At 40.0% G+C, this 12,369-nt stretch overlaps 1 long non-coding RNA gene across 1 annotated transcript in view; it reads left to right on the top strand.

Moving 5' to 3' along the window:
- Positions 1-5,032: 5,032 nt before the first annotated feature.
- LOC117511572 overlaps positions 5,033-12,369 on the top strand; it is a 23,454-nt gene continuing 16,117 nt past the window's right edge. Inside the window, exons 1-2 of the long non-coding RNA XR_004560973.1 lie at positions 5,033-5,043; positions 5,790-5,794. This is a non-coding gene — a long non-coding RNA (uncharacterized LOC117511572). The remainder of the gene's footprint in view (positions 5,044-5,789; positions 5,795-12,369) is intronic.

The following is a 12,369-nucleotide window of genomic DNA, read 5'->3' on the forward strand; positions in this document are numbered from 1 at the left end:
TTGGTGGGGGATAGGGGGGACATGTCCCCCCACCTTTTCAACCAGGGGGGACAGAATATGATATGTTCCCCCACCTTCCGACATATATGTGTGTACTTGAAACATGCTATGCCAGTCTTATGTGCAAACCATGTCAGTCTTATGTGCAAACCATGTCAGTCTTATGTGCAAACCATGTCAGAATAGTATCTTTGTTTCTGCAAGTTTGTATTTTTAGCAGCATTGACTTGTTTACAACACCTGTTTCTTGTTTGTCACATTCGGAATTTTCTGGGACTGCATTTGCCCAAATTTGAAACCAAAAATAGTTGCCTCTAGGAACTAGTGTCTACACATAAGTATCAATGGACCATATGCTAATTTACTAAATTCTGAAAGTTAGAAAAGGAAATCAGAAAAGATATCTGGGATCTCAGAAAGCGCATCTGCAATTATTGCTTGATCTCCAAAATCAGTCTATGCAAGTGAAATTATGTTCAGTATGAGTGTTGTCATTAGTGCCACTTCGAAAATTCAATTCATGATAAGTAATTTATCCTAAACTTATGATCTGTTGTTTTTTCAAACTTGTGCAAAAACAAATCTTGAGGGAAAAAAATGCTATAGTTAATCATTATTAAGAGCCTGTTCTTTCATATTTATGAATACATTTTACCACATTGCAGTTGTTTTTTAATGAAAACTCAACCTATCTGTTGGGAAAGTGTAAGTACACGGACCCACAACAGGGGGCGCAAATGAACGGACAATGGAATAGGTCAAATAACAACACTTTACTGTTGCGAACGTGCACAACAAACACAACAGATTACACAATAGATCAGAGGTCACATTACAAGGTGTCGTGTGGGCAGGCTCGAAGATAGGAGACGCCTGTCCAAAGCAGAACCGGAACCACACGATTTCCTCCGCCACCAGACCCCGGGAATACTGGAGCCGCCAAGTCCCGAACTCCCAGGTGGCCACTGCCTCCGCGTGTCGGACCTGGTACTGCTGGCGAGGAACAAAAACACAATTAAACGTGGGTGCGTCTGCACCCAGCAATCTGCACGGCAGGGAAGCTACCTCCACCTCTCGTTGGAGAAAAAGTCTGTTATCACTCACAAAAATCACAAAAAGGGCTTTCTATCAAGCAGTCAGGCTGAGGATATTACCTTTCAGGTAGAACGATATCTCGGCAAAGAGGTGGAGATGACGTCTTGCTGATATACCGATGCAGATCAGATGAGTGATGACAGCTGTCACAGGTGATGAGTGTCAGCTGTCACCCCGGCTGCTCCTGTGAGGCGGCAGCGCCCTCTGGTGCCTGGAGCCCGCACTCCAGGCAGGGTGCCCTCTGGTGGTGGTGGGCCAGCAGTACCTCCTCTTCAGCGGCCCACACAACACTATCATTCTTTTTGAGTTCTACACATGTGGTGATACCTTATTTACACCAGGATGTTAATAAAATCAATGCTGGCTATTCTCAGAACAAAGTACTTATATCCACAGTTTCAAATTGTATAAGTCAAATGGTGTTCACTTTATGGTCTTCTCAAAACATTAAAATTACTGTTCTGGATGCTCAGAATGCATCTGAGCTTATCTAGAAACTGTTGGCTTCTGAGGGCCTAAAGCGGCCCCCAGACCCCCGGCCTATGGGCTTCAGCCCTGCGGGCCTCGCACTTTGTCCCCCCCAATTTCTACTTCTAAATTGTACCCTTGAAGATGTGTACTCTGTATTTTCAGATTCATCCACTCTGCAACCCTTTTTTCAAAAAGTAGCAGTTTTGGACTCTGAAAACATCAATACGATATAAACATTTTGCGGATACGTCTATACCTTTCTTCGTGTGGCCGAGGTCTAAGGCAGACACAATTAACATTTCCTAAGCTGTGGAAAAGCCTAGGCATATACCGTGTAAGTGAGTGATTCAATAGATGAGTCCATTTTTTATGAATATGTAAAACAAAAACAGTAAATGCTAGTATCTCTCATCTTTGTAAATTAAAAGGGCACGTAATGAGGGTTAAGTCATTAAATCTTAGATCATTAGATCTTTGATACACCTGCTGGATAGTTAGTGGGAGCTGGATTGATGATGGAGTGGTGGATTAGGAGCAGGTGTGGTTGTCAGTGAGAGAGTCTAACTATTTCTGCACAGAACTGCATATCAGAGAAGTAAACTGTTATTTTCTGATTAACAGCTGTTACATTCTAAAATTACAATAACACAGTCACTCCTCCACACAACCCTGTGGAAAGGATTTTATATGACTATTATATTTGTTTTGTTTCAAGGAGATTATACTCTTAAACTCAAATAGCACAGTCATAACACATTCAGAATTAGTCAACTTTACTTGAAACTCACATGTAAACATGTTGCATTAAATTTAAGGTTTTTTTCTGAAGGTGAGACTTAACAGGTGATGACGTACTAACAGAGAACTTTTAATCAACTACATCTAGTTAATGGTTTATGTGAATGTAACTTGACTGGTTTAGTTTCACCATGTAGGTGATTTAAGTAGGTTAAGACAATGGATTTCGACAAGATTTTCAAGGAAAGCCAACTAACTGAGGAAGTCCACACAACCCTGCAGAAAGGATTTTGAATGAATGCAGTCATAGTAAGCGTTTCTTTCTTCTTTCTTCTCTCTGAATTTGTTGGTCAGATTCTTTCATTTCCATAGGTCTGGTGGCCACCAAGGCCACATTTGCTTTTATCCTGAAAGCGATGTTCCAGATATCTACATTTAAATTGAGTTGAGTCAAAAATATAAATCATATATGTTTAATTTTTGGCTTGCCTCTACTGGTGGTTGGCTCTCACTGCGGTATTGTATCACTTCCTGTTCCGGAGCACAGCGGTGTTTTTCTGTATCTGTTAGCTGTTTAATCTGCGCAGTTAGATTGATCTAGTTATCTAGATTACGATTTGTTTCCCAGTGTAATCTTTACGTGCCTTAACTAAAGCACTCCTGCTGAATCACCTCTAAATTATTTACACATTATTCACTTTGCGTGTTTTTAGGAATCCGCTAGCTTAGCGTAGCTACTAGCTCTTAGCCGATTTAGCATGGCAGCTTCTCCTGTCTCTCCCGCACTTTTCTGCTCTGGGTGTGAAATGTTTAGTTATTCCTCGGCCTCCTTTAGCAGTAACAGTACTTGTAATAAGTGTAGCTTATTCGTAGCTTTGGAGGCCAGGCTGGGCGAATTGGAGACTCGGCTCCGCACCGTGGAAAATTCTACAGTTAGCCAGGCCCCTGTAGTCGGTGCGGACCAAGGTAGCTTAGCCGCCGTTAGTTCCCCCCTGGCAGATCCCGAGCAGCCGGGAAAGCAGGCCGACTGGGTGACTGTGAGGAGGAAGCGTAGCCCTAAACAGAAGCCCCGTGTACACCGCCAACCCGTTCACATCTCTAACCGTTTTTCCCCACTCGACGACACACCCGCCGAGGATCAAACTCTGGTTATTGGCGACTCTGTTTTGAGAAATGTGAAGTTAGCGACACCAGCAACCATAGTCAATTGTCTTCCGGGGGCCAGAGCAGGCGACATTGAAGGAAATTTGAAACTGCTGGCTAAGGCTAAGCGTAAATTTGGTAAGATTGTAATTCACGTCGGCAGTAATGACACCCGGTTACGCCAATCGGAGGTCACTAAAATTAACATTAAATCGGTGTGTAACTTTGCAAAAACAATGTCGGACTCTGTAGTTTTCTCTGGGCCCCTCCCCAATCGGACCGGGAGTGACATGTTTAGCCGCATGTTCTCCTTGAATTGCTGGCTGTCTGAGTGGTGTCCAAAAAATGAGGTGGGCTTCATAGATAATTGGCAAAGCTTCTGGGGAAAACCTGGTCTTGTTAGGAGAGACGGCATCCATCCCACTTTGGATGGAGCAGCTCTCATTTCTAGAAATCTGGCCAATTTTCTTAAATCCTCCAAACCGTGACTATCCAGGGTTGGGAAGCAGAGTTGTAGTCTTACACACCTCTCTGCAGCTTCTCTCCCCCTGCCATCCCCTCATTACCCCATCCCCGTAGAGACGGTGCCTGCTCCCAGACTACCAATAACCAGCAAAAATCTATTTAAGCATAAAAATTCAAAAAGAAAAAATAATATAGCACCTTCAACTGCACCACAGACTAAAACAGTTAAATGTGGTCTATTAAACATTAGGTCTCTCTCTTCTAAGTCCCTGTTGGTAAATGATATAATAATTGATCAACATATTGATTTATTCTGCCTAACAGAAACCTGGTTACAGCAGGATGAATATGTTAGTTTAAATGAGTCAACACCCCCGAGTCACACTAACTGTCAGAATGCTCGTAGCACGGGCCGGGGCGGAGGATTAGCAGCAATCTTCCATTCCAGCTTATTAATTAATCAAAAACCCAGACAGAGCTTTAATTCATTTGAAAGCTTGTCTCTTAGTCTTGTCCATCCAAATTGGAAGTCCCAAAAACCAGTTTTATTTGTTATTATCTATCGTCCACCTGGTCGTTACTGTGAGTTTCTCTGTGAATTTTCAGACCTTTTGTCTGACTTAGTGCTTAGCTCAGATAAGATAATTATAGTGGGCGATTTTAACATCCACACAGATGCTGAGAATGACAGCCTCAACACTGCATTTAATCTATTATTAGACTCTATTGGCTTTGCTCAAAAAGTAAATGAGTCCACCCACCACTTTAATCATATCTTAGATCTTGTTCTGACTTATGGTATGGAAATAGAACACTTAACAGTATTCCCTGAAAACTCCCTTCTGTCTGATCATTTCTTAATAACATTTACATTTACATTTACTCTGATGGACTACCCAGCAGTAGGGAATAAGTTTCATTACACTAGAAGTCTTTCAGAAAGCGCTGTAACTAGGTTTAAGGATATGATTCCTTCTTTATGTTCTCTAATGCCATATAACAACACAGTGCAGAGTAGCTACCTAAACTCTGTAAGGGAGATAGAGTATCTCGTCAATAGTTTTACATCCTCATTGAAGACAACTTTGGATGCTGTAGCTCCTCTGAAAAAGAGAGCTTTAAATCAGAAGTGTCTGACTCCATGGTATAACTCACAAACTCGTAGCTTAAAGCAGATAACCCGTAAGTTGGAGAGGAAATGGCGTCTCACTAATTTAGAAGATCTTCACTTAGCCTGGAAAAAGAGTCTGTTGCTCTATAAAAAAAGCCCTCCGTAAAGCTAGGACATCTTTCTACTCATCACTAATTGAAGAAAATAAGAACAACCCCAGGTTTCTTTTCAGCACTGTAGCCAGGCTGACAAAGAGTCAGAGCTCTATTGAGCTGAGTATTCATTAACTTTAACTAGTAATGACTTCATGACTTTCTTTGCTAACAAAATTTTAACTATTAGAGAAAAAATTACTCATAACCATCCCAAAGACGTATCGTTATCTTTGGCTGCTTTCAGTGATGCCGGTATTTGGTTAGACTCTTTCTCTCCGATTGTTCTGTCTGAGTTATTTTCATTAGTTACTTCATCCAAACCATCAACATGTTTATTAGACCCCATTCCTACCAGGCTGCTCAAGGAAGCCCTACCATTATTTAATGCTTCGATCTTAAATATGATCAATCTATCTTTGTTAGTTGGCTATGTACCACAGGCTTTTAAGGTGGCAGTAATTAAACCATTACTTAAAAAGCCATCACTTGACCCAGCTATCTTAGCTAATTATAGGCCAATCTCCAACCTTCCTTTTCTCTCAAAAATTCTTGAAAGGGTAGTTGTAAAACAGCTAACTGATCATCTGCAGAGGAATGGTCTATTTGAAGAGTTTCAGTCAGGTTTTAGAATTCATCATAGTACAGAAACAGCATTAGTGAAGGTTACAAATGATCTTCTTATGGCCTCGGACAGTGGACTCATCTCTGTGCTTGTTCTGTTAGACCTCAGTGCTGCTTTTGATACTGTTGACCATAAAATTTTATTACAGAGATTAGAGCATGCCATAGGTATTAAAGGCACTGCGCTGCGGTGGTTTGAATCATATTTGTCTAATAGATTACAATTTGTTCATGTAAATGGGGAATCTTCTTCACAGACTAAAGTTAATTATGGAGTTCCACAAGGTTCTGTGCTAGGACCAATTTTATTCACTTTATATATGCTTCCCTTAGGCAGTATTATTAGACGGTATTGCTTAAATTTTCATTGTTACGCAGATGATACCCAGCTTTATCTATCCATGAAGCCAGAGGACACACACCAATTAGCTAAACTGCAGGATTGTCTTACAGACATAAAGACATGGATGACCTCTAATTTCCTGCTTTTAAACTCAGATAAAACTGAAGTTATTGTACTTGGCCCCACAAATCTTAGAAACATGGTGTCTAACCAGATCCTTACTCTGGATGGCATTACCCTGACCTCTAGTAATACTGTGAGAAATCTTGGAGTCATTTTTGATCAGGATATGTCATTCAAAGCGCATATTAAACAAATATGTAGGACTGCTTTTTTGCATTTACGCAATATCTCTAAAATCAGAAAGGTCTTGTCTCAGAGTGATGCTGAAAAACTAATTCATGCATTTATTTCCTCTAGGCTGGACTATTGTAATTCATTATTATCAGGTTGTCCTAAAAGTTCCCTAAAAAGCCTTCAGTTAATTCAAAATGCTGCAGCTAGAGTACTGACGGGGACTAGAAGGAGAGAGCATATCTCACCCATATTGGCCTCTCTTCATTGGCTTCCTGTTAATTCTAGAATAGAATTTAAAATTCTTCTTCTTACTTATAAGGTTTTGAATAATCAGGTCCCATCTTATCTTAGGGACCTCGTAGTACCATATCACCCCAATAGAGCGCTTCGCTCTCAGACTGCAGGCTTACTTGTAGTTCCTAGGGTTTGTAAGAGTAGAATGGGAGGCAGAGCCTTCAGCTTTCAGGCTCCTCTCCTGTGGAACCAGCTCCCAATTCAGATCAGGGAGACAGACACCCTCTCTACTTTTAAGATTAGGCTTAAAACTTTCCTTTTTGCTAAAGCTTATAGTTAGGGCTGGATCAGGTGACCCTGAACCATCCCTTAGTTATGCTGCTATAGACGTAGACTGCTGGGGGGTTCCCATGATGCACTGTTTCTTTCTCTTTTTGCTCTGTATGCACCACTCTGCATTTAATCATTAGTGATCGATCTCTGCTCCCCTCCACAGCATGTCTTTTTCCTGGTTCTCTCCCTCAGCCCCAACCAGTCCCAGCAGAAGACTGCCCCTCCCTGAGCCTGGTTCGGCTGGCGGTTTCTTCCTGTTAAAAGGGAGTTTTTCCTTCCCACTGTAGCCAAGTGCTTGCTCACAGGGGGTCGTTTTGACCGTTGGGGTTTTACATAATTATTGTATGGCCTTGCCTTACAATATAAAGCGCCTTGGGGCAACTGTTTGTTGTGATTTGGCGCTATATAAAAAAAAAATTGATTGATTGATTGATTGATTTAATGTACCTGTGATTAATCATAATTCATATTATTAATCTTTACTTACATGTCAATCAATCAATTCAATCAATTTTTTTATATAGCGCCAAATCACAACAAACAGTTGCCCCAAGGCGCTTTATATTGTAAGGCAAGGCCATACAATAATTATGTAAAACCCCAACGGTCAAAACGACCCCCTGTGAGCAAGCACTTGGCTACAGTGGGAAGGATGTAATCATGTAATCAACATATTTTATTTTAAACTGCAGGATTGTCTTACAGACATAAAGACATGGATGACCTCTAATTTCCTGCTTTTAAACTCAGATAAAACTGAAGTTATTGTACTTGGCCCCACAAATCTTAGAAACATAGTGTCTAACCAGATCCTTACTCTGGATGGCATTACCCTGACCTCTAGTAATACTGTGAGAAATCTTGGAGTCATTTTTGATCAGGATATGTCATTCAATGCGCATATTAAACAAATATGTAGGACTGTTTTTTTGCATTTGCGCAATATCTCTAAAATTAGAAAGGTCTTGTCTCACAGTGATGCTGAAAAACTAATTCATGCATTTATTTCCTCTAGGCTGGACTATTGTATTTCATTATTATCAGGTTGTCCTAAACGTTCCCTGAAAAGCCTTCAGTTAATTCAAAATGCTGCAGCTAGAGTACTGACAGGGACTAGAAGGAGAGAGCATATCTCACCCATATTGGCCTCTCTTCATTGGCTTCCTGTTAATTCTAGAATAGAATTTAAAATTCTTCTTCTTACTTATAAGGTTTTGAATAATCAGGTCCCATCTTATCTTAGGGACCTCGTAGTACCATATCACCCCAATAGAGCGCTTCGCTCTCAGACTGCAGGCTTACTTGTAGTTCCTAGGGTTTGTAAGAGTAGAATGGGAGGCAGAGCCTTCAGCTTTCAGGCTCCTCTCCTGTGGAACCAGCTCCCAATTCAGATCAGGGAGACAGATACCCTCTCTACTTTTAAGATTAGGCTTAAAACTTTCCTTTTTGCTAAAGTTTATAGTTAGGGCTGGATCAGGTGACCCTGAACCATCCCTTAGTTATGCTGCTATAGACTTAGACTGCTGGGGGGTTCCCATGATGCACTGAGTGTTTCTTTCTCTTTTTGCTCTGTATGCACCACTCTGCATTTAATCATTAGTGATTGATCTCTGCTCCCCTCCACAGCATGTCTTTTTCCTGGTTCTCTCCCTCAGCCCCAACCAGTCCCAGCAGAAGACTGCCCCTCCCTGAGCCTGGTTCTGCTGGAGGTTTCTTCCTGTTAAAAGGGAGTTTTTCCTTCCCACTGTCACCAAGTGCTTGCTCACAGGGGGTCGTTTTGACCATTGGGGTTTTTCCGTAATTATTGTATGGCCTTGCCTTACAATATAAAGCGCCTTTGGGCAACTGTTTGTTGTGATTTGGCGCTATATAAATAAAATTGATTTGATTTGATATTTTATACATCTTATTTGATATGTGAAATGACAATGGTAGCTAGCTGATTAGTTTTGTTATTTCAACTCATCAATCATTTTTAAATTGTTCTAAAATTAATTTTTAGGCTGTGCTCATGATGTGGCATATTTTGTAGTTGAATGTGATTTTTTGACTATGTTGGCACTGATTTAATTGGTCACTTTGAGAGAAGGTGGGACTTCTGAGCATGGATGGATACCACACAAAGGAAGAAATAACTATTGGGAAATGGTTTTGCCATCAAGCATGAACTTCTGAGTCAGATCAGATTTCACTCAAGTAACTGACTGATGAGGCAAACGAAAAATATGGTTTCAAACAATGAGAGGGGTCAAGTCCCTTCAGTTGCTCCCTTCATGGAAATATAGACCTGGAATGGACGTGTGCACCTCAATCTATTAGCGTTGCTCAGGACAGGAAGGCGCCATTAATAAAGGTGGAGATGTGCCGATCATCAATAATAAACTGACCACTTTTTTTGCACTAGCGTCGCTATTTCTTAACTGATTTTAATAAATGGAGGCTTGTTTTAAAGCCCTTTGAAAATTCTTTCCAATGAACCTATGCATGTGTGGGTGAAAAAAAAAACTATGTAAAATGCAGAAATTTGGGGAAATTATGACAAACTGTGCTGGTTTTTGCTTTCTATTGTTGCTATTTGTTAACAGATTTTAATAAAATTAGGCTTGTTTTAAAGCCCTTTAATTGATCTTTCTAATGAACCCATACATGCCTGAGTAGAAAAAAATGTTTTATGTAAATTGTGGAAATCTGGGGAAAATATGCCATTCTGTTCATTTACTGTGATGGTTTTTTTTCCCGTCATCATAATTCTCAATGGATTTTTAGAAATGAGGCTTTGTAAGTTGTATTCAAGCTGATTAAAAGCTCTAATGAACCCACATGCCTGGATAAAAAATCCTTATGTATTAAAATATAAATCTGAAGTATGCCTTGGCATTGTGGTCATTTACCTTGTTGCTTTTTCCACTGTAATATTATTGCTTGTCTTTTAATGACAACATATATATGATTTTTACTAACATTTTATTACAAGTAGATATAAAGCCATTCAGAATTTATGACTTTTGACCCTCAGTCAGGGTTAAAAGTACCTCCTACATCCCCTCCAACCACACTGTTAAAATTTAAATGCTGCCTGTGACCACCATGTACACATCATATTAAACAACAGCTGCAAGTACACACATATATATATATAAACATTTTTGTTTCCGTATTTGTATGCATGTGAACGCAGTTTAATGAAAAGAACTTATGGCGTTGAGTTATAGTCTCAGTATATCAATATTAAATTGCGACATAACTTCAAAATAGACATTTATTTTACATAATTACATTAAGGCTCTTGTACAGTTCATTTTAGTATTCGAGAATTTGTTTTCGTAGTTGGTGCAGTTGATGGTGAAGAACTGGCTGCCTTTTTTCCCCTCATTTCGCTTCTGTTTAACAGGTTCCTTAACTTGCTCAAGGCGCTCTCTCCACCCTTAGTAATGGCCACTGTGCGGCACGGCGCTAGTCACGTGACGTCCATTCCAGGTCTCTATTTCCATGGCTCCCTTGTTTTCCCTTGGATCTGTATGTTGATTTGGCACAAATTTTACACAGGATGCCCTTCCTGATGTAATTCCACATTACATAGAGAAATGTGGCAGGGGTGGGGTTTGAACCGGGAACCTTCCTCACTGAAACCAAGGGCACTAACCACTTGGCCATAAATATTTTCAAAGAAAAGAGAGATTTTAAAATTTATATATTTTGAATACAGAAAATTATTTGCAGCATACAGTAATTGACCTATATACCAATAAACCAAATTATATTTAATGCATGGACACAATAGTAGCCTTTTACTTTCAATGTCACTTTAACAAATAAAGTGTAACAAATACTGTGTAGATATCTGGTTTGGTTTAATGAGGGTAATTTGGTGATAAATTCGGATATTTAACTTATTACCATGTTTTTGCAGGAATCTAATCACACTTAATCGCGTTACTTTGCTAATGACTTTGGCGCTAACTGCTGCTGTTGCTAAGTTCATTGTGCATATTACAAGGTCATTAATGTGTAAAGATTTCTTCATCCTTTATCTGTGAAGTGAAGCACAAGTACATGGCTTTTTTCTCAATACTTTCCTGCCAATATTCAAGCTAATGTCTACCATCATTGCTAATCCAAATGTTTTAAACTCTGTTGCCTCGTGTGGGTCATAGGTCATCCATGTTGGACGTCCATTTGATTCTGTGGTACACAAAGAGCATTTCTGTGGTTGTCTCTAAGTGTGTGTTTCTGGCCTACCCAGCTTCAGAAGAGATGAGTTAGCTAACAGGCTTCCGGGTGGATCCTTTATTACCCATTGCTAATCCTAGCTAACCATCACATGGCGCCTGGCTGTCTTCAGATTTGACCAGTCAGAGTTCTAATGTGTATATCTGAATTGATCATTTTAGTCAGAAATTAATTACAAATATCAAATGTGTGATGTCATTATAGAAATTTTCAATATAATCTGAGTGGTCAAAATGTGTTCAAAGTTCATTAATCGTTCTCAGTCGATATTAAAATTAAGAACATCTTAAATTTTCATAGTGACTCACTGTGTTGTAATTATGATGAGTCCAAACCTGGTGTAAGATGTTTGAAATGTGTGTAATCATTATGATTTTGGTGCTAATTGCTACTGGAGTGTTGCTAATTTTATTGCTAGATTCAAGAGATCATAAATGTGCAAAGATTTGAAACTTGCATTTGGCACTAATTAGTCTTTCCACTAGCATGTTTTATTATATTTTTAGTATATTTATTATTCTATATGCTAACGTCTGCTGCCACCGCTAATCCAGGCGAACCAGAATACGGAACAACAGAGATCGGATCGCTCTGAATTCTAATCCAGATGACTGAACGAACTGAATGACTGAGCTCTGTAGCGGCTGTTTGAGTGGGTGAGGAATCTGTGACGTCACTGAATGTCTGAAACAGAACAGAAATTTTAAATTACAGTTAAACAGAAATAATAATTATACGGAAATCTGAAATGACCATTCTGATCACAGAGTTAAAATGCATTTAGAAAATTAGAAATAGAGTTGAAACATGTTTAAACTTCTGTACCTCACCTCCCCCCATCCACACATATTTTTTCTCTCATCTTTCCCCTCACCCCTTCTCTTCCTCTCTCTCTGTCTCTCCCTTCCCTCCCCCTTTCTCTCCCTCTCTCTGCTCTCTCTCTCTCTCCTCTCTCTTTCTATGCCCCCCATACCTCCCTCTCTCTCTCTTCCCAACTCCCCTTCTTTCTCTAGCTCCTCTCTCTCCCTCCTCTTCCTCCCCTCTCTCTCGCTTTCTCTCTCCCCCCTCTCTCTCTCTCTCTACCCTTCTCTCCCCTCTATCCCTCTCTTTCTCTATCTCCCCCTTCCCCTCTT

This window comes from Thalassophryne amazonica, chromosome 6 (assembly GCF_902500255.1).
Source record: "Thalassophryne amazonica chromosome 6, fThaAma1.1, whole genome shotgun sequence".
NCBI classification, from domain to species: domain Eukaryota; kingdom Metazoa; phylum Chordata; class Actinopteri; order Batrachoidiformes; family Batrachoididae; genus Thalassophryne; species Thalassophryne amazonica.